The sequence below is a fragment of the Phaenicophaeus curvirostris genome, chromosome 2 (assembly GCF_032191515.1).
Source record: "Phaenicophaeus curvirostris isolate KB17595 chromosome 2, BPBGC_Pcur_1.0, whole genome shotgun sequence".
Lineage (NCBI taxonomy): Eukaryota > Metazoa > Chordata > Aves > Cuculiformes > Cuculidae > Phaenicophaeus > Phaenicophaeus curvirostris.
In genome coordinates, this window is record NC_091393.1 from 46426244 (window position 1) to 46453800 (window position 27557).

Genomic DNA, 27557 nt, shown 5'->3' on the forward strand with positions numbered 1-27557 from the left:
GTTAACAGCAGGGGCTGGAAAGGATTGCAGAGGGAGATGGTGGAGTTGCCCTCCTGGAGCCTTTGCAGGTACCATCTTCAGGTGTTTTTCACAAACATCCATTAGACCATCAATCTAGAGAAAAAGAAAAGGAGGTGTGGTTTTGATAACACTTGAGAACTCATTTGAAGATGTCATTAGTGACATTTCAGGTGGTTTAGCATGAAACCCTCAGGGGATTTGTGAAAATCCAGAATACCATTTTCCTGCATAGATAATGAAGACCTGCATTTCTTGCTAGTATAATGTGAAGAAAGCATTTGTTCCTATATTCTGTCCCTGAAGGGGATACCTTCTCTCGATACCATACATTCTGAGATTGGGCAAAGCATGAAAGCAAAATCATGAGGAGCTGTATTTCTGCCTGGTTCTTACCAAGATAATAGGGAGTCTCACAGAGGATAAATGTTAGCTGCTTTATTATTTATTTTCTTAACATTATTTTTTGTGTTTTACCCATTCTGAACAATGCAGGCAGGGAAACAGAAAACTGCCTTTCCTCTTAGATTGTTTTGCATGCCACTGGAAGCATATTCCTAGTGACTTATCAGTCCCACAGAAACACTTCTGAGTTTATACAGCACCAAGAACAGCAAGGCTTTGCTCTATGATGATAATTTCCGGCAAATAATTCACAATAGTGATTTGTTGTGCAAAAGCAGATCCATTCTCCACCAGTAATGCCCTATTCACTGCTTGAGGGAAAGCAAAGGGATGCTCTGTGTCCAGTGGGCATGGCCAAGGCAAGGCCATGCAAACACTATCCGTCTGGAGGCTTTGGAGGAACTCCCTTCGTTCATGCAGCTTAATGCCACCAAAGATGCCTGGTCTGGGTAACAGGGAAGGCTGGAGATGCTGGCCTCATGAGCGGGGCCAAACCCGCTCCTCGCAAGCAGCAAAGCTGCTGTTTTTTTCCATAGTCACTTCCCAGTCTTGGATATTCGGTCTCCAGTTACTGGAGGGATTCAGAGCTGGCATAGGCGGTCTCTTAAGTATTAAGCTGCCCTGTGTGCTTGGCACCAAATTCAGACAATTTTGAGAACAGTTCAGATCTTCTGGAGAGTTTTTTTTGTTTTGGATTGGGTTGGTTTTTTTTGGTATTTCTTTCCATAAGAAAGCAGTTCTATATTTAGGACTTGGCCCAAATGGTTGCACCCAGCGGTCTGAGTTTTACTGTTGTTGTTTTTCCTTTCTTCAGTCAAAATGAAGTAGTTCTGGCTGATCTGATCTGAGCAATGCTGCTGCTTCTCTTAAAGCTACACTCAAGGACATTTTGTGAGTGCTTGAATGTGTATGTGCATGTGGAAAGTTTCTCTCCATTTCCTGGAATAAAAGAGGTCTTTGCTTCTTCAAATTCTATACTCTGTGCTTGTAAACGTCTTTGTTAAGACTGGTTTTGTGGAACATTGTGAAGGGAGGCTAACCTAAAATATGACATGTCATGAAAGTGAATTTTATATTTGAAACTCATCTCCCCAGTCTTTTCTCTATTATTTCTTGCTTCAGCTGTATACTATTGTGTTTCAATGTATAATGTTTGTCTTCAGCCCATATATATACCAAAACACCATGATTTTATCAGCTGTGGAAAATCAGACAGCATAACAAACCAATTACCAGAACAGTGATTGAAGCCAAGTATCCCTGTCCTCTCTCTCCTTTGGCTATGGCACATCTATAGATTCTGCACATCCAAGTTTGCTTCTGGATGAGAGGGAATTTTGCTTCCTCTGCATGCTGCTACGCTTCAGCTAATTAGCTTTTTTAGCTGTGCTGCTTCCAGGACCCAAAGGATTAAGGTTAACATGGTGAGCTACACGTCTTCATGTCAGCTACACATAGTGTATAAACCACCACTTGCTCTTCCTTTGTATCAGAGCATATATCTTCCGTTGCACAGGGTATCTGGGCAGGAGGGCATGTGCCTGTTTCTGGCTGGTTTAGGAGCTTTCCAGAGAAACAGGGTTGGGTGGAGCCCATTTCTCATGGTTTGGAAGGACTAAGGTGAGTAGCAGTCAGCCACTTCCCATAAAACTGTGAGTGTTGGCCAGGTCACTGTAGAGTATTCTGAGATCATTTTTGCAAAGCATAGCTGGACGTCTCTGCTCTGTGTTGTAATTTGGCTGTCTTCCTACAGATTTGATTTGAAGAGGGGAAGGCAACTTCCAGTAATGCCGAGTATGACACGTGGGCCATTGAGGACTGAATTAAAGTCTGTGCCTGTCCTTAGAGTTTTCCTATTTGCTTCTGGAGAAGCGCACTCAGGGTGGATGTGATTCCCTGTAGCCACCCCTTCACAATGGCTCGTGGTAGAAGCCCAGAATCGCAGGGCTGGGTTCTGGTTTTCTAAACACCAGACATCCCCTCACTGCTGCCCCTGAATCTCTTTCTAGATGTAGACTTTTGCTTTTACTAATAAGTATAGACTGAAGGCCCTCCTTCCAGGACTTGAAGATATTCAAAAGATCACAGGCTATTTTTTCAAACATCTGAGCACTCTCATCAAAACCATAATGAATTGCCAAACCAATTTCAGCAGTTTCCAAATGTAAATCTTCCCAGGTCTTAAATCCTATGGAAAAAAATGGAACCTGTATGGAGTTTACCGTTTCCCAGGTCAGAAGTGTTCTGGATTCTTTCTGCCTTTCACCATGGCTTCCAGAAATTCAGAAATGTGTGAAGCTCAAAACAAACCTTGTTTTCCCTTTCATTTCCATTTTGCTTTCCTTAGGCAGTTATGGCTTTTTTTTTTTCCCTTATATCAACTTGGAATTAATAGACATTCAAGGAAGATTGAATCTGATCGATTTGGGTTTTTTTTCCACCCTAACTTTCCTGCCAACACTCTAGCAATGCAATGTTCACCTAGCAAAGAAGCTTAGATGATTATATGCTAAAACTTACATTTTTCAAAGGAGCGAGGTGTTGCTTCAGTTTCCTAGGCAAATTCTCATACAAGTAATTATATTATGCCCACTGCATTCCTCTGCCACTTCAATTGGACATGGTGTTCTTCCTCAGTTGTGCCCTACACTTTTGCATAGCATTATTGAGTACTGTTAAATATTTGCTGTCCGCCATCCCAGCATTGACTTCACTATAGAGGCAGTGGTTAAAATAAACTGCAGGGTAAGTGAAAAATAGCATATTCTTGTGGTATTTTACCCTTCAAAAATACTTGTTAGTGCAAAACTTTCAGAATAAGATGTGTTTTTAACCATGACTAGGTAGTACAATAACTTGTGACGTGAAACAGCGACAAAATTAGCTAAGTTTGCCTTCAGATGAGGAATATTTGATGATGACTTTGATACAGTAATGTAAAAGGATAACTGTGGGCTTTCTGTACTAATATCTTTAAACTATGGCCATGATTCAACGATGGAAGCTGACATGTTATGTTGGTGGGTGAATTAGAGCGTGTTTGCTCTATGCAGAGTTAGGAAATGATCAGGATCATCCAGCCAACAGCAAAAATCTGAAGAGGGAGAAATAAAGGTTGCTCCCTTGGTGTGTTCACAGTAGGTATGAGCTGTTCACAGTGTTTGAAACAGCCCTGTACATGACCGCTAGCTAATTCCAGTGAACTTTTACACCACTCCCTGATAATCACAGCATTTCACAGCTCCCTGCCAGAAATAAGAGTCTTTTCCCCCTCCACATTTGAACATATTTATTCAGTAATGGCAGAACTGGGACCTGTGAATCTACTGTTCGAATCTAATTTTAGCTTTTCTTTAATTTCACCATGTTACTGAAAAAAAAAATCCTTTAATTTGCACAGTCCTTTTCCTGGCAACTCTCAGTCTTTAACACATTCAGTGTTGTGAACCAAAACCACTGATTCTTTCTTCCCCCTAAATTATACCAGTTTATTTGATTTCACCCACCCAGACTATTATACCCAAGAAGCTAGCTTTGTGTGTCACAGGGAAGGATGCCAAACCTGGTGATCATGTAGATGCTCCTGGGTCAAGACAACAGCTGCGCTGCCTTCCAAAACCACCTGCAGCCAGCTGCTGGGGGGCTGAGGTCAGCGTGGACCTGGGGAAAGCCACCCTCAGAACCTGGAATGTCATAACTTGGTGACCAAACCACACCAAATTCCTGTCTTGGAGAAAGAGGATAGTTTTTGTGGAAAGGAAAAGAAGGCAAGGCAAGGCAAGGCAATGTCATTTTATTTGAGGGCTGTAGTTATGGAGGAACTGTCGGACTTACAGCCCAGATGCCAGAAATTCAGCTAAACAAATCTAAATGTGACCTGACATAGATGCTGGAAAACTAAAATAATGAAGTATCTGACCTTCTTCTGTGTGTTTCCTGTAGTGGAACCATTCTTTGATAGCTCTGAAACACAATGGGTTGCTGTCACTCGGTTGAGCAGTAGTTGCAAAACTCGGCAGCAGTAGAAAAGCTCAATTGGAGTGGTAACTGTAGCCTTTGATATTGTATTTTTTCCCCTACCAGTCTTCAGGTTTGTTTGATATCTGATGCTGTAATATACTCAGATTTACGTTATACTGATTATTGTTGCTCTGTGCCAGGAGAGGAACAGCAGCAGCAGCCATTGGCCTGCACTTCCATAACAGAGTTGGGTGAGGGAGGAAGGTGAGAGTGCTTTTGGGGTAGAGGAAGGAAGGGACTCCAAGTCTGAAACATACAAACTCTTGAAAGGAAAAAGTGTTTTGATGTTTTTTTGACTAAAAAATGTAATCACTTCTAAATATTAGAGTCTGTTTGCTACCAGCACAGCATCCAGATAGTGGATGCTTACAGATACTCCAGCCCTTCTGATTTTTTTTTCCTTTCTTGTTTTTCTTTTTTTCCTTTCTTGTTTTTCTTTTTTTCCTGAAGGAGATGCCATAGTTTGCATTTGCCTTCTTGGCATGCTAAAGGCTTTAGAAACTAACCTCAGCAACAATTTTTGAACACAGAATTATAAGACAAAATAGTTCTCGTTTTCATGTATGTAGATAATGCTGTAAAAAAAAAATCATAAAGAAATTATTTTGTTTGTTTTCTTGAGTTGCACTGTAACTCTTGCATAGCAAACATTCTGAGTTTGTAAAGTTGTTAAGCTGCATCTACATATCCCCAGTTTTTTAGTGTTCCTTGAAAGATGCTTGCACTAATGGATTTCACAACTGCATTGCTTCACAATTGCTTCATGTCTTTTAAATCAAATGTCTTTTCAATTTCTCTCAGCTGGGAATTGTGGATTACAGAAAGGTCCTGTAACTACCAATGTGTTTCTCTTGACAAACACCTGGAAAGCTATAGTATTTCTTTCTATAAAGGGAGGTTATTCCAATCAAGAGGCCAAGCAATATCTCCATTTTTTGTTGGCTTTTTGCATTTAGTTCTGCTGAGAAGAACATTAACTTTTTTGGGGATCAAAATGTAAGTACTGTTTTGTCCTTTTTAATGCTCATTTTCTTCTGGTGGGCTTGGCCTGTTTTGGTTTGGTTGTGTGTATGCATACAGATGAGTGCTGGTAATCTCCTGTAAGATTTGAATTCAAGAACTTTGCAAGTTTTTCTGGTTTCCTTTTCAGAGGAAACCTCATGAAAACAAGGTCTTTAGACCCTGTCACCACACACTTGAAAGTCCCTGGGGCTGTGGAGCCCATGGGCACTGCATAGTGCAGCAGACCAGGAGGTTCATCATTCTCTTGATGTTGCACCGGGAGTGGAAATGTTGACAAAGGTGTGTGTAGAAAGTAGTGGAATAGGCAGTGGTTTCACAGAAGTACATGACGTAAATCTGTAAAGACTCCATTGCTACAAGGAGACAGCAGTGATGTGACATCAGCCATCTCAGAAGAGAGCGAGACTCTTGTGATCTCTCAATTTTATACCGAATATGACATATATAGCATAGGATATTCTACTGGTCAGTTTAGGGTCACCTGCCCTATTCGCCCCTCCTTGCAGATGCAGCCCTTTTTCCACTACTTGAGGATGGCCTTTGTTAAGTACAAGCATTGGCTTTTTTGCGTACTCGTGCCCTGTATTATCGCTTTTAGAAGAAAGCTATCTCAAAAATATGCAGTTAGCTTTCAGAGAATGAAGTTACTTACAGCAACTGAGTTAGTCACAAATCTGACTCTAATTTATCTCAAACAACAACACCCCCATCCAATGTAAAGCCATTCCTGCTCGTCCTATAATTACATGCCCTTGTAAAGAGGCCCTTCCCAGCTTTCTTTTAGGCTTCCTTCAGGTCCTGGAAAGCTGTTATAAGGTCTCCCCAGAGCCTTCTCCACTCAGACTGAACCATCCCAACTCTTTCAGCCTGTCCTCAGAGCAAAAGTGCTCCAGCCCTCTGATTGTCTTTGCAGCCCTCCTCTGAACCCATTCCAACCTTTGAATTCCATAGAATGGTTTGGATTGGAAGGGACCTTTAAAGGTCATCTAGCCCAGCCACCCTGAAGTGTGTAGGTACATCTTCAGCTAGATCAGGTTACTGACCCCTGTCTCACCTGACTTTGAATGTTTCCAGGGATGTGCACTGACCACCTTTCAGGGCAATGTATACCAGTGTTTCACCACCCTCATTGTAAACAATTGCATATTTATATCCAGTCTAAATCTACCTTCGCTTAGTTTAAAACAATTAGCCCTTGTCCTGTCACAACAGGCCCTGATAAAAAGCCTATCACCATCTTTCTTACAAGCCTTGTTTAAATATAGAAAGGATGCAATAAGATCTTCCCAGAGCCTTCTTTTCTCCAGGTTAAACGATTCCGACTCTCTCAACCTTTCTTCATAGCAGAGGTTTTCCATCCCCCTGATCATTTTTGCAGCCCTTCTCTGGACCTGCTCCAACAGCTCTATGTCTTTCCCGTGCTGAGGGCTCCAGAGCTGGATGCAGAACTCCAGGTAGGGTATCACAAGAGTGGAGTAGAGGAGCAGAATCGCCTCCCTTGACTTGATGGTCTTGCTGCCATTTGTTTGGCAGCAATGGGCATTTCCCCCTTCTACAAAGAGGGGAAAGATTCATTTTTTGGAAAAAAGCCTTGAATTTTGAAAAAGTATCAATGTTATCTAGAGGCCTGCAGCTGACTGAGAGGTTCGATTGCCCTGCCAGTCTCCCTCCCTTCCAGTCATACACTGCTGAGGGCACCGGCAGGGGAGGCAAGATAAGAGAGATGTGAGGGGTGAGCTTGGCTAATATCAGAAAAGAAAAAATTCTCCATGCTCTGCTAAAAAGGTAGAAGAAGGAAAAGTCCACAGTTAGGCATGTTTTTTCTTCTACTGCATTATAAAGGAGAATGTAGATACACTTTTAATCTAAACCATATATCAAATCTTATTTCAATTCAACTCTCTGAACAGATGACAGACACCCAGTTCACCAGGGCACTGTGTGGAACAATGATAGCTTGGTCATTCTTCATTCTGTAGGGATTTAGTGTGGACATGGTATCTGAAGAGCTGCTCTTCCACTAACATCTTCTGGGTGCACGTCAATGTTTCAGAAGCAGCGATCTGTCTGCATGCACACGTGGCCAGCTGGGTGCCGCTGTATGGCTGTTGGCTCAGTGGCCACCCTGAAGCTTTCAAGAGCTCATTTGACTGCCAGGTGTCACGTCACATAGGGGATGTGGCATAGGGGCCAGCCCGCTTTGCTCACAGGGAGGGTCAAACAGGAGGTGCTAAGCACCTTGAATTTTCTCAAGGCAAAAGGGGTCTTCTGGCCCAACAAGCCTATTGTAGGACAATACCTCAATATCATTGCACAAAGTTTCTCCTGTATAGGCAGACAAATATCATAGCCTCCTTGTGCTTTGCTGAGGTCTGAGCTTTTCAGTCCAGGTGAGCCATTAGTTACTCTCTGGCTCCCCTTTGACAGGCATTTAGACACAGGTTTTGTAGGGCAGCTGGTTTTCCAAGTGATTACTCTCCTTCTAAAATACACCTCACTACCATATAAAATACCACATGAGGCAAGGCTCTGTTAGAAGTAGTGACTATAAGATGAGACCAGAGAAAGTGAATTGACTTGATATTCAAATGAAGATATTTTTTTTTAAATCAGTTTACAAAATGGAGAGCAAGGGCTGGGGAGGAAGAGGAGAATTAAGTTTAGAACTTAATTCCTCCACTCTCAACAGCCTCATTTACAGGAATAATACAACATATCACTTGTTTTTGCAGCACAAGGGCTTTGTACAGGTAAACACATTGAGAACGTTGCCTGTAGTGTTTGCCCAGTTAGACCATAAAGAATTCTTGTGAGTGGGGGGAGCTAGTGCCATTGCACAGCCCCAGCGAGCTCTGCATTCCTCCTGCCTCCATCTGCCTCAGTGTCAGGGAGGGAGACTGCTGGAGTCATACTATTCCTGTGAAGCTGTCCAGCATGGTTATTCTGAGTACAGACACAGTGGTCTTCCATTTTGCAGTTACAGAAACAAGCATATTCTGTCAAGCTTTCTCACTTTCCTCCCTTCCCCGCTGCCACTGCTTGGTATGGCTGTAGGGAATATAAATGGAACAGGAAATTTGACCACGTCCAGGATCAATGTCATTAAAGACACGTCTTGTTTTAAAATCTAATTTTATATAACTGCTCTGTTATATAATATGCTTTTGTTTGTCGTCTCGATTTTTATCGAGGTAGTGTACATTCCCCTGGACCTTTTCATGAAGGAATGTTTATACCTGTGGGCAAGCACTAATGGCAGTGAAAGACTTGCATTCATGGGAACAGCATTTAGCAATTCATGGTTGCCAAGGTAAGCAGCTAAGGCATGCCCTCTGCCACTCCACTGCCTCTAAAAGAAACAGTCTCTAAGGTAACAGGGTAGCACCCCTTGAGGCCAAAAATCTTTAGCTTTTTAGACAGAAAAACACATTAAATAATACCAAGAAAAGCATTTTTTTTTTGTCCAGGCATTTTTTCTTCGCAACAGACAAGGGGCTCAAAGTGTTCTATTTTTGGTACCACGGAGGAATTTAATTCAGATGCTGCCCAGTGCTTTGTGCACTCAACACCCCTTTGACAGTTCAGTTTCAGGGGCACACAGAACTAATGAGCCAAGGCATGACTGCAGTTGGAGGCTGGAGTCTCCCAGGCCTGTGACTGTTGTTCAAGTGAATAGGCAATTTCCCTGATTAGCTTGGAATTTGCAGCATTATCTAGATGGTTATTTGGCATGAGCCCTTTTTCCAGAGTCATAGTCAATGTGGGAGATTGAGTCACCTGAAAAAAAAAGGTCTGCAGAGGCAGCACTTGCTAGATTCTGCTTGCGATGGGACAGGAGAATGGGCTTCTTGACTTCATCTTGCTCTGCAGCCACTTACCAACTTCTTTTATCTTACTGCAGCAAAGGGGAGAAGTGGGTGAGTCATCACATTTTCCCAGACAAGATTTTAATTAGGAGAAGAAATAAACAAGCAGAGGGCTGGTTTTAAAACTGAATTCTATCAAAAAGTAAGATGCAACAGCTGGATCACCTTCCCGCTAATCTTGATGCTTTAGACATCCTTTGCATGCAGAAGACTGCTGTCATCCGTAGGACATTCATGTGACTCTAATGCCAGTACAATATGATAGATATGGGGAAAAGCAAACGAAGCATCTTCTGGAATACTTATTTTTCGAAATGACTCAAGCTATTACAATTGCCCGGCAACTATGAAGTAGCAGTTCATGAACTGTAATTCAGTAATATAGGACCTGCTAGTCATAATACACCTTTTTACATCTGATGGAGTTCCTGTAGCTGTTACAAAGGTCTTAGAGCTCTTCATGATAAGGGAGATGCCTCCTGGAACCCTTATGCAACTTGCTTAGCAGAGTTGATGCTGACATTAATATGTTTTCACACAGAAGAGAGGCAGAATAACAATCAGACCTTGCCATATCTTCAGGTGCGCATCACATGCCACACATTTTGATGAGTCTTTGGGAATAAACCTATTGAGTTATTGAACTGACTTATGATAGTGTTGAGGAGACAACAATTCGCTTACTTTCAGTCTGACAGAAAGGATATTACCCAGATTGCATTCAAAGAAAGGATATATATCACTGACAACTTACTTCTCTGTTTACATTCACTTCATGTTCTACAGACTAAAGTAATTATGGAATGACTATGGACTTTTTAATGGTTAGAAGCATAGTAACACAAAGAACATTTAAAAAGGAAATTAATTAGTTATGTCATCCACCCGAGAAACACCCACAATGTAATGGTTTGTCATTGTGCAAAAGGTGCAAAGTCAAGGGCAAAATATGAAGTATCTAGACATTTTTTTTTAAGTTCAGGACCTTGTCATGTCCATGTTTTCATGCAGCACACATTCACATACTGTTATGCAAGAGAAGTCCTGCTCCATTTGAGATACAGATTGGATGAGGCTTACTAAATAAGAAGCAAATTAGCATTTGTTTGTTGCACAAATAGACTAAAATATCACTTCAGGTAGGTTGGAGACATGTAGTCGTCAGAGCAATTAGTAAGAAAGACCCTGTTTTCTGAGGCAGAGTCTGCAGGCACCTAAGCAGCCAACAAAAAAACATCCCTGCACTCCCTTAGTTCTTGGGATTTCACTGAGTTCTCTGAAGACAATAATCTCTTTCTGCTGTTTTGTAAGCTGATCAGCGCTGTGCCTAAGACCAATGGGACTGGGGTTTATAAGCAATAGCTTACCGTCCCTAGCATATAGCCACAACACTGTATTTGGCAGTCATAGCCACTTCCAGCTCAAACATGAACAAGATGTGAAATGAATTTGGTCAGGAAAACAGAAGCAATGAGTCCCTAATTTCTCGCATATTCTCTGGAACACCCCTATAGATTTTGGCTGAAACATTTCAGAAACATTAATCTTGAGGAAGATATACAATATTCAAAAGTTCAATTTGATACACTTTTAACTAATGGAAAATAAGTTCTTCAAATTTAATATTTCGGTCAACAGTAGTAATGGGGAGCAGTATTAGATTCATGTATGAAATAGCAAATAATAAGAATTAGGAACTGAGTTGAAAAACCCAGCTTTTTAAAACAGTGGCTTCAGTTAACTTGCTTGAACTTTGTATTGATATTTTTGTTGACTCCACTCAGAAGGTTAATATAAAAACTCTACTATCTATAGTTATAAAATGTGATGTGATGTCTGAGCAACCATTAATAACTGAACAGTCTAAGCTCTTTTATTTTCTTTTGTTTCCCCAAAGAAACCTTATGCTGTTACTATGAAAAGACAGGACCATGGGAAAATTAAAGTCAAACCCGATTGTTCATACTTTGACAGTGTGGTTTATAAAGCCTATCTTTCAACAGCTATAAAATACTCGCATTTGTGTGTTAGAAAGATGAAAATATGTTACTGCCATTTGCTTAACAGCTCTTAACTGCAGCTGGAAAATGTATTAGTTTCATCTGACTTAATTGCCATCATATTTTCTTTCTCTTCAATCTCTATTTTTTGATCTGTACTTTTGCAGATCCTAAGGTACAGTTTGCACATGCACTTATACAGCATCGATATTCCAATGTACACGCAAACTGACATCTGAGGGTCTGATCCAAAATTCAGCAAGGTCACAAAAAAGATTCTTAGCTAAGCATCAGTTTATCCCTGTGGATCTTTGAGCAGGACTTTTCTTACTAATGTATTTCCTAGAATCCAGTCACTACTCCCAAAGCAGGTACAGGGACTCCATTAATGAGGGGTTTTTTTCACATTCAACTCTTATTCATACATTTAGCAAAAAGGTGACTGATTACGGTTTTTCAAACAATCAGTGTTTTATACAGCAGCTGGATATTTGAGCTTTTAGAATATTCTTCCTATAACATTTTAACTTCCCCCATACCTAAATATTTTTGTCCCAAAATGTTGGCAACTTCACTTTAGTTTGTGTTTTTGGTCTGGCCACATCAGAGAGCTCAGACTCTTATCCAAACCTCACCTGAATGAGTCAAATGTCTTGATACTGCAAAACTGGAGAGGAAGTTATTTGAATATAAGACTTTCTGGACAGATTTCCAATATGTCTGATCCCAGTTGGCACTACACAGCTTCAGCTCTTCTTTTGTAAAGCTGACATTTATTTCCACACCTATCCCAGATCTAGAAGTGCAGAAGTAAAAATATTTGTGAATAAGACCAACCTAAAATTTCAGGAAGCAAGGAGAGCTTTGGGAAGTACCGATTCTAGGAATAGGCAAAGATTTTTTATTTCAATTAAACTACTTTTCTGATCTTCACCTCAGCATTTTTGAGGAAACCTCAAGATATTAAAACTCAGACCTCTTACAGGAATACAGACAAATGTAGTGATGTCTACTGATATATGTATTAGCAAAAGGAAAATAATTGTGAACTGTGTTGTCAAGGAAGGATTCATTGTATTTGCTAGGTAGTAGTAGATACTCATGAAGAAGGAGAGAAATCCTTCACTCAGACCAGTGTATTTACGGCTAGACTGCAGTCTAACTTCTGAAGTGCTTCTCTAAAAATGTTGGAATAGGCCATGGGGTTTGTCTCCTTATGGCTTAAAAATTTAATCCTGTAAGTAGATGTAAAAAATACTGGTTTTCTTTTGATCCCATGGGCATATATGTAATTTATGAAAGTAGAAGCTTTTAATCTTATCCCTGTACGCTGACACTTACCCCTCCACAAATACCATGTCAAGATTTGCACCTTGTGGTGCTTTCCTGGCATTTGGCCTTCTCAACATCTCCCTCATTTTCTGTGTTAGTATCTTATTGCCACTGGGGTTGGTTTAGAGGAGATGATACATGTGCTAGGAAGAATGTAGCTTATTTTCAAACCAAGAAATGGCTCATTGACCTCACAGCTAAAACTACCAGCATCCTTTTGTTTTTAAACTGAGGAAACATGAGGGGAAGTCAATGAAAGACAGTAAAGGTGAAACACTCTTAAATATCAACCTAGCGTTAAACAGTGTTTTGGCAATACAGAGGAAACTGTTTATTTTGAGACTAATGGGACTTATACAGAAGCTGGTGCAAATACAATAAAAATTGCAATGTTTACATGATCTATAAATAAAACAGTAAAGAAACCCAGGTCCTACCAAGATCACAAGTCAAAAAGGAGTGGGAATAAACAAGATTGTTAAGACACAGATTTGTTGATTTTTTTTGCCTTGATAAACAGTGAAGTCATTGAGGTACACATATCTGCAGATATATATAAATATGCAAAACTCAGAGAAAACAAAAATATTTATCAAGGCCCGTTTCCTAAAATGCTACTTACGGGAAGAAGTCGAAGGTTTAACAGGAAGGAACAGGTTTCACAGAATCACAGAATCACAGAATAACCAGGTTGGAAGAGACCCACCGGATCATCAAGTCCAACCGTTCCCATCAAACACTAAACCATATCCCTCAGCACCTCATCCACCCGTGCCTTAAACACCTCCAGGGAAGGTGACTCAACCACCTCCCTGGGCAGCCTGTGCCAGTGCCCAATGACCCTTTCTGTGAAGAATTTTTTCCTAATGTCCAGCCTAAACCTCCCCTGGCGGAGCTTGAGGCCATTCCCTCTTGTCCTGTCCCCTGTCACTTGGAAGAAGAGGCCAGCACCCTCCTCTCTACAACGTCCTTTCAGGTAGTTGTAGAGAGCAATGAGGTCACCCCTCAGCCTCCTCTTCTCCAGGCTAAACAACCCCAGCTCTCTCAGCCGCTCCTCATAAGGCCTGTTCTCCAGCCCTTTCACCAGCTTTGTTGCTCTTCTCTGGACTCGCTCCAGAGCCTCAACATCCTTCTTGTGGTGAGGGGCCCAGAAATGAACACAGGATTCGAGGGGCGGTGTCACCAGTGCCGAGTACAGAGGGAGGATAACCTCCCTGGACCTGCTGGTCACACCATTTCTGATCCAAGCCAAGATGCCATTGGCCTTCTTGGCCACCTGGGCACACTGCTGGCTCATATTCAGTCGGCTGTCAACCAACACCCCCAGGTCCCTCTCCTCCAGGCAGCTTTCTAGACAGACTTCTCCTAGTCTGTAGCACTGCATAGGGTTGTTGTGCCCCAAGTGCAGGACCCGGCATTTGGCCTTGTTAAACCTCATGCCATTGGACTCTGCCCAGCGGTCCAGCCTGTTCAGATCCCTTTGCAGAGCCTCCCTACCCTCCAGCAGATCCACACTTCCACCCAGCTTAGTGTCGTCTGCAAACTTGCTAAGGGTGTGAGTTAGATCCTAGAAAGACATTAGGAACAGTCAGACAATATTTTCTGGAGATAAAATTAATTGTGAAATACAACCTAATGCAGACAGAAACACAGCCTGACACTATGTGCTTGAAATTGTCCAAATCTGCACATGCAGGCTTGCTTACTCACGCAAAACTTCAAATCTTCTCTAAAAAAATTGACCTAATTATCACATATAGTAGAAAGATAATTCTTAATAAACTGGAGTGGAAGGATATCAACCTCAAGTGTTTGAGGGGGCAGAGGGAATTATATATTATGGTTCCTAATCTTCCTTAGGACTAGTTTTTTACAATGCATGCAAAATTAATGTAAATGCTTCTTGATCCTTTGGGTTCAAAGCAAAACCCACTTTCTTTTCCTCAGAATCTACTACTTATAAAAATCCAACTTTTCCATTTTTAATCTTCAAAGTAAATTAGAGCTAATGGATTAAGCTTCATTAACTTTATTTCCATAGACACAATATTAAATACAGTCTATTTTTCTGGTAGATATACATAAAAATAATGTAATTTTTTTGTGAAATACACTGGTGAAGGAATCACCAGCCATATAGATAGAGCAAGATTGCAAAATGAAGATAATTTAACTATTTACTTACACTTTGCACAACATTGGCAGAGAAGAAGAAAAATACATTTTAAAAGTTACACAATCCCATTCCCCTAGTTTTCCACCACAGAGAACCACTGAGCTAATGCTGAGCTGTACTGAATGATTTCCCCATCTTAAACAGAGGGCACAGTCACTGGGATAACTATGGCTTTTTTCACCTACATGTTAGTTAACGGCTGTGGCCACTGACCTTCTGTTACTGTCTTCTTGCAACCATTTATAACAGATCACTACATGGATGAGTCAGAAATAATGAAGCTCCTTAAGGAGCTATTTAACCAGGTATCCCAGTTCACCCTCCTGCAGTGTTCCTGAATCCTCTTAGCTTTCTCAGCACTGTCGGCTCCTTGCACAGTGCCAAACTCCAGGACTTGTGGCCTCTGCACTCTTGCCGTGTGTCTGCTTCCATGCAAGCACCTTCCTCACCTAGCTGGCAGAACACTGTGTTTTCTGGATGCAGAAAGTCAAATGTAATTTTGACACCATACTAATTGTGGAGCTAGAAATACGCTTGAGGCGTCATGCAACGGAAAATGTGGGTGGTTACGCCTCAGTTTGGGTTCAGATGAGCATATCAACCTGTTAACAAGAACTTGGTTGCTCTGATGTGCAATGTATGTTGGAATAAAATATCATAGGGAAGGTGTCAGGGAACCACGGCTATATGAAACTAACTCACAGGTTCAGTGCTTTTCAAAGAAAAGTTGATCTAGTACAATACCAAATAAATATGAATAAAGATATGAGACTTTTTTACAATGTCAGTGAAGAAAAAAAGATGAAAATTTATGTTTGTGTTAAAAGGAATGTAATTTGCAATATGGTAAGGTAAAATAGGGAATTCTTTTACCCTGCTTGGCTCCTAGTTACAATAGTGAAACAACTTTTGGATTGAGAGCTTGGGAGGGAGCAGTAAAAATTACAAGGTTATGAAACATGACGTAGAAAAGAGGGTAAATGAACTGGGTTTGTTTAGTCTAGAAAACAGAAGACTTAGAAGGGGCATGTTAACGTGATCCTGCAATATATAAAATATTGTAGAGAGGACAGTGTACTTTTACTCTTCTTTTCTGTTTGGGAACAGGACAAGAAGAAATCCATGTAATTTTTGACAAAGAAAGAATCATAGAATCATAGAATAGTTTGAGTTGGAAGGGAACTTAAAGACCATCTAGTTCCAACCCCCCTGCCATGGGCAGGGACATCTCCCACAAGATCTGGCTGCCTAAGGCCCCATCCAACTTGGTCTTGAACACCTCCAGGGATGGGGCATCCACAGCTTCCCTGGGCAACCTGTTCCAGTGCCTCACCACTCTCATAGTGAAGAAATTCTTCCTTATGTCTAGTCTAAATCTGCCCCTCTCCAGTTTATACCTATTGCCCCTCATCCTATCACTACAAGCCTTTATGAATAGTCCCTCTCCAGCTTTCTTGTAGGCTCCTTTCAGGTACTGGAAGGTTGCTATAAGGTCTCCTCGGAGCCTTCTCTTCTCCAGGCTGAACAAGCCCAACTCTTTCAGCCTGTCCTCATAGCAGAGGTGCTCCAGCCCTCTGATCATCTTTGTAGCCCTCCTCTGGACCCGTCCCAACAGTTCTATGTCCTTCTTACATTGAGAATTCCAGAACTGGACACAATAGTCCAGATGAGGTCTCGCAAGAGAGGAATAGAGGGGCAGAATCCGCTCCCTTGACCTGCTGGCCATGCTTATTTTGATGCAGCCCGGCATATGGTTGGCCTTCTGGGTTGTGAGCGCACATTGCTGGATCATGTCAAGCTTCTCATCAATCAGCACCATTAAGAAATTAGACTTCAGGTGAAAATATCTAATTGGGTTATTGATGTACTATCCCTTGTACTATTGATGTACACACCCTTCATGCAAGGATTTCTGAGACCAGTTTTAGATAAACATGTCAGACATGGGTTGTGTGTACTTCATCCTGCTTTCCTACTGGAAGACTTGTTGGGGGCTCCATTCTTAGGCATTTTGGAAGACCAGCTTCTTCTACAGCTTAGTAAGACATTGACAACAACATTGACAATCAAGTACCTCATATGCAAAGTAAGTTATGGACTAGATTTTTTAGATACTTTGAGTTATTTTGTGGTTATTAAACTGATCTTTCAGTTTCTGCTTCATCTTTGTAAATGATTGCATGCTTACATAATTGACTGTGTTGAATTAAGTAGTCAGAGGTACTCAGGGCAAGAACTAACTTACCCAGATTTTTTGATAGTGCAGCTGTTACACACCACCGTTTACAATTTAACCTCTGTTTACCTGGAAGTTCAAAATGTGGAAAGACAGCGTATCTGTTAATTATATTGTTTTAAAATCTTAAGCCTGCAGCACTAAAAGCTTTTTGCTATACTCCTTTATCTTCACTTTATTAGTCATTTGGATTTTGTCAAGGGACAGAAAAAAGCTAAAAATCCTCTTCTTTTAAAATGTTTCTAGCATTAAAATTGTTGCTACCATCCAAGTGTATGCGGGAGTTCTTATTAAGTGCCTGTAGTTATTTAACTCAGAAATGGAAATATAATCCATATCTTTTTGTATACAGTATCTATGATGCTGAAGATGACTTCCAGTCACTGACAAGCTATGCAGAATGAGAACATTCTTCTGTGCTTCCTACTGGTACTGTATGGTCAACTGTAAGGAAGGTACACTGGGAAGGATTGGGAAAGTTGTATTTTGTTTTTCAGTGCACTGTTAGTGTTTGGGTTGGTTAGATAAGAGACAGATCCTGGAGACGGTAAGCTGCTGGAATTCACAGGTTAACGTTATGCATGCAAGAGAGTTGCTACCTTTTTAGACTTTCATAAGAGTTGGTATAAAGGCAGCTTTTCTTAGGCTACTACCAACAGAGAAATACAGAAGATGATGACAAGCTCTCTCATTAGCTTGAACTATTTGGCCTAGGAAGCTTACAAATTGCTTGCCAGTTTTTTTAAAGCCTTTTCAGTAAATTTTCTAATAACAGCAAGGAAAACTCTTAACAGTTAAATAAGGATTTTAGTTTTCTAGGCTTTATCAACAAACACCTACTCCTAAGTGTTTAGGCTTTACACCTTAGTTGGTGATAAGTGACTTTCAACAGGCCAGTGTGACTGCCTACTTCCACTTGCATTTCAGTCAGGGGAGGCTAGCCTTTGGATTTAATGGACCTTGTACAAAGCTGATTTAAGGGGCCTCCAAAAGCCTCTTTCTGGGAATTGTTTCTCAAAATATTTTTTTGCACAAACCCCCAATGACTTTCTTATGAAGTGTGTGTTTTTACCCATAACAAGCAAATGTGGAGATCGACGGGACTATTACCGCTAACTGCTGACCACAGAGTCAGGACTCTGAAGTGTTTGAAAGTGTCAAGCTAATGTGGCTGAGGCAGCTGGAGGTCTGTCAGAGCATCACTGCCAAGCTTGCATTCCTCTCACCAGAGCAGGTAGACTTGCTTGTACAGTAGTGACCAAGACTGGAATGACCCTACTGGGATAAAACAAAATCTAACGGGTGGAGGTATTTGTCACAACAAGCTCTAATTTACTCCCAGAAAACAATAGTTCAGCTTGTTCATCTTTACACAATTTTCCTCTGCAATTCTAGCAAACTCATGCTCTCAGATACCTTCACACAGACTGATACCCCGTGTGTGCATTTATTTGACATCATACTATAAAGACACCTCTGCAGCAGGCTGAAGTGTTCTGAAAGGTCACAGCATAAAATTATTATGTCTTAGAGCCACAGGGACTTCGTAAGGGCTCCGGAAGAGGTGAGGTGCTGCACAGTATAACCCTGAGCAGTATAGATGCAGGTCACCCTGTGCTTCCTGGTGTAGGATTCTTCACTGGGGGAAGCCTGTAACGATGTGGTTGTAGATGGTGATGCATATATAAAAATGGTCAGTTCCCAAAACAGAGAAGAAATAGAGATGTTTTTCAGGTTTCTCAGAAGAATGAGGAAGACCTCAGAAGAAAAAAAATATTTACAATCTGTTCAGATAATAAAAGGGATGATGGATGAAAAGCATATGATTTTAATAAGAAGCTCATTGTACTTCTGCCAATACCTCATTGTAATGTGCCTCATCCAGGCCCCAAATTGTGATCTGCTGTACCACAATTCTGGCATAAAATTACCAGTGAAATACATTTATTACCAGTGGTTAGCATCCAGCCTTTGAAATGGTGCAATAAGTCCCTCCTTTTTATATTATTTAGTCATAAAGAGTCATAGTTTAACTTTGTTTTGCAAGTATTCTGACAGATTGAGGAAGGCTTTTTTTATTCTGCTGTCCAGAGTTTGGGTGAGTCCCTTGCAGAATTTTTCAGCATCCAAACTCCAAGAGTTAAATGCAGTATCTTTTCTCAGGATTCTATGCACTGAAAGCTAAGGGCTCCTTCCTGTGTCCCAAATCCCTGGAGAGAGAAGATGCAGAATGGTTCCTCAAACCAGCCTGAGGCTTTGCTCCAGAGATGCTCTAGCAAATATTGTGCCATTTCTTGAACTTCCTCTTCAGAAAAAGATGAGGACTTGGGAGATGAAAGAACTTGAACTGTAGAACTGCTGTGATAAGCAAACAGCAGAGCCTCCTTAGTACACCACCATCTGGGATATGCCTCCAATTGTATAGAAAGCAACCACTCACAGACCTATGGAAATATGTGCTAGAAATGCAATAGCCTTTTTCAAGAATTTCTGCTTCCCAGAGACCTCTGGCAATCCTGCCTCAGCACCAGCTGGTGTGCGCCCGGCAGTCTGGCCAGTAATATTTTCAGAAATGTGGGCAAGCACTGTATCAAATATCTTCAGTTTTGTTGTTAGCCTTCTAGCTACCAGTGCAGAAGCAATTCGTGGAGGTAGTCCATAAGAGCTTACTTCAGCAGCAATTTCTTCTGGAGCTGTGGGTTCTTGGCTGCCTGCATGTCCCAGATGCGTAGTCTTGAAGTAATGGGGATGGATTTAGAGAGATTTGGTGGATGCACTGACTATTTTATTGACCTCTTGGGCTTTCTGAGCAATAGAAGTATAGCAGAGCAAAGGATCTTCTGCATATACAGAATAAATCAAATGCCTTTATACTAAACATTAAATTTGAGGCTATTAATGTAAACATTTTGACCTCTAGCGGAAGAGCAGTGCAAAGCAGAGGAGAAGTATTTTTACATCATTTTGCCTCCGTGACGGCTCATGGGAAGAACTGCAGCCTCCGGCTTCTTTTTGGGGCCCTCCCTCTACTTAATAGTTTGGATATTTTATATTGGGCAATAGCAAAATGTTGGAACAGCAAAAAAAGAAAAGTCTTGAAGTATTTCAAATGCTGTTGTAGTCTTAAAAATTTGAGTACTACATGAAATAAAGTAGCAGGCCTTGCAGTTCCCTTTAGCTGTGATAGGCATGTGCAGAATGGCTTTCATCAGCTATCACTTTACCTCTGAAGTAAAACAAAATCATCCCTTTACTCAAAGACTGTTCCAAACAATGGTCCTATACTAATGACAATAAAAAACCCAGCTCTACAGGCACTCTCTGATTTGGTTTTAATTGTAGAAATCTTAATTTATGTGCACAATTTTAATTTAAAGTGCTGCATTCCTTGTTCAGGAAGGCTTTTCTTCCCTTTTGGGGATCTCACTTCCTTGAAGAATGCATGCATAAATACATATGTGTATTAAGCACAACACAGATCTATGAACTGGTCTCGTTGGGTTTTTTTGTTTTATTTTATTTCATTTTACAAGTTGGTCATGCTTCCGCATGCCGGTAGTCCTAAACCAAGCAAAATTGCTGAGATGGGTTTCTTATTTGGAGAAAATAAGTAGAGTTAAAACATGCATAAGTTTATTCCATGATCGGGGACACTCTGCACTGTCACTGCCCTCTTTCTCACCCATCTTGAGTGTATATAGTGGAACATCCTGAAAGAGAAGCTTCCATACACCACTCCCTTGATATTGATATAAATGCAGCTTCACCTCCACCCAGATTCTTCCCTTTCCTCAGTAACTGTGAAAACACAACATCCATCTTTTCCTCTCTCTCACTGTGCCTTTGGACTTTAAACCAGGCAAGAGTATGAGCTATAAATTGAAGTGAAATATACAGCTGGGTAAATAAAGTGAGACGAAAAGAAGAAAAAGGGAAATGTGTTTCCTATCAGAGTCTGAAAAACAGACTTGGCACACAAGGGGAAGAAACAAAACAGGAAACAAGGTTCTACATATAAATTAAACTTTTTCACCCTGAACCTTTTTAGATTGCTCAGGAGTAATAAGAACGTGTGTTTCTTGGACCAGCAAAGCAAGCATTCCAACACTAAATGGCTTCCTTTTCAACACGTTCAAAGCCAGAGACTGTTTTTGGGGGTTGGTTAGAAATATGTGTGAAGTATGCACTTTTAATGCAGGCCAAATAAAATGTTTTTAATGTTCCCCCATCCCTTCCCCCATGAAAAAAAAAAAAGGAAAAGAGAGAGAGAAAGCAAGCAAAATGTGACCAAAAGTGTCGCCTTCACTGAGGAAGTTCAATGATTAACCTTCAGTTAATCTGCAAACATTCACACTTCCCAGTAATATTACTTAAAAAGGAACTGGTCAATGTCATTCTGCTCTGGCATTTGAGGCTGTTAAGGTGTAATGAGTACATATGTACCAGAGTACAAGAACTTGGCCCCACACAAAACCAGGGAAACAGCGAATATTTGAGGGTGTGAAGTGTGTTACAGCATCTTCCCCCATTGGTGTCAAACCTATAATACACAAATTGCTGATCCATTTTCTTCTTCTACCACATCAGCCTCAAATATTATTTTGTACTGCATGTTCTTTGCAGATCTTTAGGGCTTTCTTTTTTTCAGGTTTACAAGGTTTGATTACATGGCCAAAAATGAAAATAACACGCATAAGAAAAAAGTGTGGAGTACCATATACCATGGATGTGCCAAGGTGAAGAGGTTTTCCAGTTCCTCACTGAAGCCACAGACTACTTTTTGCACAAAAAAATCATAAAGTACCATTTTGCTTTTACAGCTAGTGGGAAATAGTTACGTCTAACTAACCTAGGCCTCAATTTGTCCCTTTCAGTATAATTTCAGAAGTCTCACCAATTACTTCTTCTAGTAACATTTTTTCTCCCAACTCCAAACAAACAGAAGCCATGTAAATGGTAGCCAACTGTTTTCTTTTAATATTTTTTTTTCATTCCAGTGTTTTTGGGCAAACTTAGGATCTAAACACTGTTCTGTTTCAATATTTGAAGAATATTATGTACGGAGTACAGTCCAAGATGGTATGTCGTTGTGAGACATTGCTCTTCTCTGTTGTTTTTATGCCACCTTGAATGAACCTACCTGCATACTTTGTTTTGGTTTGCTCCATCTAATTTTTATAAAAACCCATTAGCAGGCCCTTATAAATGTGCATTTTTTGTGGTTTTGCTTGAAGAAAATGCATCTTAGGAAGAGATCTGGATCTCCAGTCTCACCTGATCAGCCTACGCTGACTGGCACCAAATTACACAATGATTTTCTTTTTGCCCAGCCAATTACAGTAGTCATTTCAGAACTGCTGCTGAAGATATAAGTAGTAATAAAGATAGTGGGACTTACTAGATAGACTCCACTAATGTCTCATTCCTGGACCTCCACGTACTTCAATATCACATCATATTGATATTCAGAGATACTGCTGGGGAGAAGCAAGGAAATGACCAATGAAGGATGAGTTTCCTGGATCTGTCCCTCTTTGAAAGTCCAGCTTTCCCAGGGAGATTTGTAGTTCAGTTTCTAGTGATTCTGCAGCAGCTGCACAGTAAGGCTCTTCTGCCACCTCCCTGCTGCATTTAATTTCACTTCAACTCCATGTCCACATTGTCCTCTGCCCTTCAGACTCCTTCCTTCCTGCATGCCCATCCAAAATAAAAGCATCGTGTTTGTTTGCTATGTCTGAGCCCTGTAACTTCCTTTCCCCTTGACTTTCACTATTAATCCTTTCTATTCTGGCTCCCTCACATCTAATACTGTATTCCTACACACAAGTCATTTTACCTATGTGTTAGATTAGTCATTAACAAACTAACATGGATTTTCAGAAAGGGAATTAGGTTTAGTTACGTCCCATGGAAACTGCAAGCTCAAAACTCTCCACAGAGTCGTATTGGCAAAACTACGGGCTCCCAGGAGGAATCATATCCACAGGTTTAAAAACAAAGGCATATTCTGTTGTGTAATCAGTATGTTTCTTGTAAAATTGAGTTTTGAAACACATCTTTTTACTTGGGACAAGAGAAAGCAAAGTTCTGCAAAATACTGTGAAGATACACATGAATTTTGTGACAGAGTGGTAACAGTTACTCCTCGGTTCCTCACACACACACACACTTTTGAGGAAGGACAGAAATAGAGCATGATGAAAAACCCAGGGAAGGGAAGGGAAGGGAAGGGAAGGGAAGGGAAGGGAAGGGAAGGGAAGGGAAGGGAAGGGAAGGGAAGGGAAGGGAAGGGAAGGGAAGGGAAGGGAAGGGAAGGGAAGGGAAGGGAAGGGAAGGGAAGGGAAGGGAAGGGAAGGGAAGGGAAGGGAAGGGAAGGGAAGGGAAGGGAAGGGAAGGGAAGGGGAAAGAGAGAAGGGAAGGAAAAAAGGAAGGAAGGGGAAGGAAAAAAGGAAGGAGGAAAAAAGAAAGATGGTTGAGAAAGGAAGGAATGAAGGAAACGAAGAAAGTTGGTTGAGAACACAAATACAGCTAAATATGGAAAAGAAAGCCAGTGAAAAAGAAAGATTTCAGGGATAATTTATTGCAGTTTAAAAACCTAATTCTTTTGCCACATAGAGAAATCCTAAACCTGTTACATGATCCTAACATCTTTCCAACTGCTTCAGTAAATCATTGCTATTACCAATATGGGCAGAAATTTACTATATCAGCTTCCCAGACACTGAACACAGTGTTGGCAGAGCTGATAGATATTAACTCAGTGAGTCAGATAGGGTGTTCTTTTTTTATCTCCAAGGCACACAGCAGCAGCTCCAGCTATGTCGCCACTGCAGTTGCTGCTGAAAGCTGGGCAGCCAATGTGATAATAGTGGGATTGCTGATCAGTGATACTGCAAGACTTGCATGGTAAATGCAAGTCACCCCAGAAGGTAATGAAACTATTGTTGACATCTTGGAGTACTTCCTCGAGGTCATGTCAATCATATTCAGGAATACTGAAAGAAAAACCCTAACAAAAAATACTGTAACTGTCATTCTAATGCTACATAGTTGCAGGCATCATTATGTCAGTTGATAAGCTTTTTCTTGAAACTATCTTTTCCAGTCTCAAAATGATTCCAAAAATCTCCCTCATTGGAGCTTTGTATCGGTAATATTTTTCACTGTGGAGGATTTAACATTTTACTATTTTTTCTTGCTTGCTTCTAGAATACACCACTTTCAGACACAACTGCTTAAGCAAGTGTTATTTCTTTTGTGGAAACGCATCTTTTGTCCACGCATCTACTCTTTACATAATAGGAATAGATTTCATTCCTTGGCAGGAAAGCCTTTGGAGCTTTTTCTGTGTCTTTGCTAAAGAAATAAGTAGGGCTGAAGGTGATCATGATAGAACAAAACAAGGAACAGACCCTGCACTCAGTAGAAACACACCATGAAAGCAATCCAAAGGTACTCTAAAGCAGTTGCATATGCTGTGGAGTCATTATATGGTTGACTTCTGCCAAATGGCATCAGTGGATGAAGTAACAGCCAGAGGCTCATGTTCCTCTTCAAGAGACATCAGTCTTTGTTTTCTCTGTTTTTTTCCATTCTTCTCAGCTTTTAGTGTTCCATACTTTAAAATATTTAAGAACTCCAAATTTCAAAACCAAATACTTGCTGAGAAAGTCAGACTATGTTGATTTGTAGGTAGGAAACTACAGCTATTTCTTCCAGATGGATGCATCACTTGTACTTCTCCGCAGCCACAGTTGGCCATAGGTCAAGAGAGAATGGTAAAGAGATGGTTGCATGTACCTCTTCTTATAAGTGACTTAACCTATCACTGTCCACCCTTTCTCTGCTACCATACTACATTACTCTGAAGCAATCTCCTTCAGGCCATCTGATAATCACCTCAGTTTCCACACTATGGGGGACTGATACTCTAGGTACTAGCAAAATGCATTCATAAACATTGGCCTACAGCTCCAGTTTCTATCCATGATATGCAAACATCTAAACAGTGGGACTTGTTTGACTGAGTTTAGCGGAAGGAAGTCTTTTGGTTTTCCACAGCACTTTTGTTCATCCCATTGGCCTGAATAATTTTGACAATGTTGCACTTCAGGCATATTCTGGACTAAAGAATGGATTCATTAAGTGATTTATACTGTCTTATCTATAATGCAATTGCTTTCTCAGTTCAGTTACAATTATATTGGCCCACCACATTGCTGCTGAGCAACCAGATGGGTATCAACACACTGCAGGGAGATCTAGGGTGTTGTTCTATACTGTCTTGATACAAGTTTCTGTGAAAAGTAACTGAGATATTGTTTCTGTAGAATGAAAATTATTTGCATACAATAGATTGTCTTACTTGTTAAAGCAAGCTCCTCAGATGAAACACAGTTCTGAAGACAAGACAGACTCTGAATTGCTCTCAGGAGAAGGCTTAAAACATAAAATTTCCAGCTTACAGAAGATGCATTTGCAGCTCACCAGATGAAAGACTGCAAGTTCTGACAGTGTACCTTCAGGCATCCTTGAGGGCTGTACTGCAAGAACAACCAGCAGGTAGGCTAGTGATGGAATAACATGAAACAAATTGTTAGTTCCAGCAGCAATGACTTTTCTAGTCTGCATAAATTACTGATGAGCTAGTATGATAGTTAAGAGAGGCTGATAGACTGTTATCCAGTGTTAGATGTTAGTGGTCTTGGTGCAATGACTTCCTTGCTCCATTTGCACCAGGCCATGATCCTTTGCTGTCCTTCTCGTCACCTCAGGACATCCCTCAGGTGCATTAAGTGCCCTGATGACAGATTGAACTGAATATGAGTACAAGGCCAATCTAAGTGATTGATTATCAGTGATTGTTAGTGCTCATTAGCAGTCAAGCCTTTTCAGGAACCTTACTAAGTGTAAACCAGCAACTTTCTCTTCCTTGTTCTCTGTCAACATGTACACATACACACACACACTCACTCACACACTCTAAAGTAAAAAAAAAAAAAAGCCCACATCAATTTCAGGAATGCTCAGATGCTAATGAGTGTGCTGGAATGCAGCATCAATGCACATGGATACCATGGATGCTATTACATTTGAATGCTGCTGTCACTAGAGAAATGCTCTAATCTGATAATTCAAGAATGGGAACTAGGCTGTTCTAGCCAGCTTGTTATCAAGACACCATATATTCATAGTAGACTAATTAATTAGCAGCTTTTCAAAAACAAGAACAGGAAACTTGCTATTTGACTTCAGGGTACCTGAAAGTCCCAGAAAATGCTTCTGAGCCACACACAGCAACTTTGTCAGAAGGCGTTGAGAGTGGAAAGGTGCAAGCAGGAGCAAGCAGGAGGGGAAAAAAACCCCAGAACCTGACTCTTTGGTTGTGCTGGGGGTCCTTTCTCCTTTCTTTCTGTGCATGAAGAAAGCAGCTGATCTGATACATTCTGCAAATAGATACAAATACATACATAAGAGCTGGGAACATCTTGTACAGAGATGTGAGTCAGTACTTGGCAGGTGGCTAAGTGGAGTCAGATTTCCCAGGCAATAATTACATTTTCAAAAAAAGAATTAAAGATCCAAGAGTAAAAAGACTAATTCCCACTGGTCAGGAATATGAGATCTGAAGTGAATTTCCCTTTTCTTTCCACATAGTTCATTCTATGTCACTTACAGTGTTGCCTGCATAAAACATCGAGGAAAGTTATAATGAATCTTTTTCTAAATGGGTGAAAGTTAGTCTTAAACAATTTTTTCTGTCCTTCAAGCTGCCCAGCCAGTTCTGATCTGAAAGCTGTACAGACAAAGTAATAATGTAGTGTGGTGTCCAAATATGTCCTGTGAAAATGTCACAAGAAGGCCCGTTTATCTGTATAGTAGACCAAGAAAAATGGCATGTGATACACCATTTGTTTTATTGTTGGCTGTGGGCCTGGAAAACATTTCCATAGCAAGACATCAAATGCACCTTGAGGGCTATGAACTCACATTCAGCTTCCTCTCAACTATGTGGGTCTGTATCTCAGGCTTACAGTGTGTTTTCTAATTTCAACATGCCAGATGTGGCCAGAACGACAGAGCTGTGGGTGGGTTATGAATCTGTATGCTGTAATTTGAGTTATTCTCTGATAATCAATCTTTTTACAGATATTTGAAAATCGTATTTTCAAAAACAGTAATACATGAGAAAATGTTTGCCTTTAGGAGAAAATTGTAGAATCATAGAATGATTTGGGTCAGAAGAGATCTTAAAGATCATCTAGATCCAAGCCCCTGCCATAAGCAGGATTATGTTCCACTAGATCAGGTTGCTCAAAGCCTCATCCAACTTGGGCTTAAACTCCTCCAGGGATGGGGCATCCGTGACTTCTCTTGGGCAACCTGTTCCAGTGCCTTACCACCCTCACAGTAAAAAGTTCTTCCTAATATAAATCTTCCCACTTTCAGTTAAAAACCATTACCCCTCATCCTATCACTAC

General features: G+C 40.7%; 1 long non-coding RNA gene across 1 annotated transcript; it reads right to left on the reverse strand.

Moving 5' to 3' along the window:
• On the reverse strand, positions 1-26402 carry LOC138717458 (uncharacterized). The gene is made up of 3 exons (XR_011336862.1): positions 26337-26402; positions 25564-25643; positions 1-114 (listed from the first exon to the last, which is right to left on the reverse strand). It is a non-coding gene; the product is annotated as an uncharacterized lncRNA (long non-coding RNA).
• Between the last annotated feature and the right edge of the window lie 1155 nt (positions 26403-27557).